Here is a 2067-nt window from a genome sequence, read left to right on the forward strand (position 1 = left end):
TTTTTTTTCTTTGCCAAGGAAATGATGTTTTTCCCATTTACAGAGATAAATATGTTATGATCAAGACTGAGAATCCACACCCAAGGGAGAAGAATTAGAAAAGATGGTAGTGTTCAGCACGCGCTTTAAGAGCTTACATATTCAGGGTGTATATTTAAAAGCTTACTTTAGAAGTGCTACAACTCAGAGAATATCTGCAGTTTTCGTTTTTCAGCAGTAGAGGAATTTCTCTAGTCATCTGCTAAAACTGAGGGCACAGGTTAGGGGTGCCGGTCTGGCAGGGCAAACAAACAGTCATGCTTCTTAACCAGGATGGAAGTTACAAGGCTCTAGGACTCCATCAATGGAACTAGCTCTCTGATTTTCTGTGCCCATCTGTACTGGCACATAGAGACATCAAAAGGTCACCCAGTCTCTCTGTCTCTGAGCAAGATACGTTCTAAACCATGTCAAATGATCATTTCTGTGCCCTTTTCCTGCGTGATGATCCACCGCACCAAGTGAGGAAGAGACTGAAAATGTCCTATTTATTTAAAGAATGTAGAAAGTCAAACTAGATAATTTGATTCCCCCTTTGCTTTTGCAGCCATAAAAATCTCAAGGGCATATTGCATAACCTCTTGGACACAATACATATTAATGCACTATTTAAATGATGCATAATGTTGAATAGTTGGTATTGAATGATGTGATTTGAAGATAGTTCTAGATGGCTTTTAAAGATTCTTTCCTGTCTTTCAAGCCCTTGTATTCTCACTTAAAACTGTGGAAACTGGGGATAGGTCATTTATGTAATGTTTATTAGACTCCTTTTTCTACTTCTCTTGTATAACAAGAAACATTGGTTTATACAAAACATAGTAAAATTACAATGTCCCNGGGACCGCGGCGTCTCCCCCGGGACGCAGGCAGCTGGGGCGCATCGGAGATTAGACTCGGCTCCGGGCTATTCCTTGGCCAGCCCCTCCTGCTTCTACCCTGTGCGGTAATTAGCAAGCATTAAAAGGAAAACTGTAACTATCCGGGAATCAGGGTTAGAATCAACGAGGGGAGGTGTGGGTAGGGAGACTGTCCAAACTCTCTACGTCATTTTTAAAAAGCAAGAGGGAGAGCGAGATCCTGTTTCCTAGCTCATCCCTAGCCTCTCGACTGTAAAGTAAAAATGACAGGGAAAAGAAGAATTTCAAAGTGGAATTTCCCCACGGAGTATCGAGAAAGTAGGAAAGATTTCAATTACCTATTGAAACGAGGCAGCCAGGATTCTGGAAGAACGCAACAAAAGAGCAGATGAAGCAAGCGCTGTCTGAACTTTGGGATCCAGACAGAAATATTCTGGTGTGTTTGTGTGTGTGTGGAGGGTCTGTTGTACATTCTGAGTTTTGTTTAAGGGTCCACAGAATCCACACAGGGGGGCTTTGTTGCCCACAGTTCCAGTTCCAAGGTACTTCCTCCAGGTACAGAGCATTCCTTTGTGTTTAAAGCTAGAGAATATATTTTTCAGAAAGAACAATAAAGACACAACCATTTACAGGTTGAAAGAGATAAATGTGGACAATGACATATGAGGTGTGAATGGAGATGGTGGGAAGACAAGATGAGATGGAGAAATGTTGCCTAAAAGGAATCCCCTGCATCTATCTGCCTGTTTGAAAGGTGGGCTCTGTCACCATTTCCAAGACAGTAAAGAACCTGGATGGTGATCAGGGTGTTCAGGACCCACCTCCTTCCACCTGTCTTCCTGCTCAGATGCAGGAGGCTAGAAAACAAGCCACAACAAAGGGGAAGTTTTAAATCTCACATTGGATTGTTTCCTTTTAGAGAAATCACTGCAAAGGAGAAATAACTGGGCCTAGCTGTCATTTTTAAAGGTTTTGTTGGCTCCCAGCTTCTAGATTTCTTGAATCCCAATAATAACCTGGTGTATTGCACAAAGAGTGGATCAAGAGAGAATCTCATCACACAGCTGGCAACTCCTATCCTTTGTGGGTCTCTGGTTGCTGAGCTGTATAAATGAGAATAATATTGCAGAACTTCATTAGGATTTGAGGTGGATTAAGCCATTACTAG

Source organism: Hipposideros armiger, unplaced genomic scaffold, assembly GCF_001890085.2.
Source record: "Hipposideros armiger isolate ML-2016 unplaced genomic scaffold, ASM189008v1 scaffold_428, whole genome shotgun sequence".
Classification (NCBI taxonomy): domain Eukaryota; kingdom Metazoa; phylum Chordata; class Mammalia; order Chiroptera; family Hipposideridae; genus Hipposideros; species Hipposideros armiger.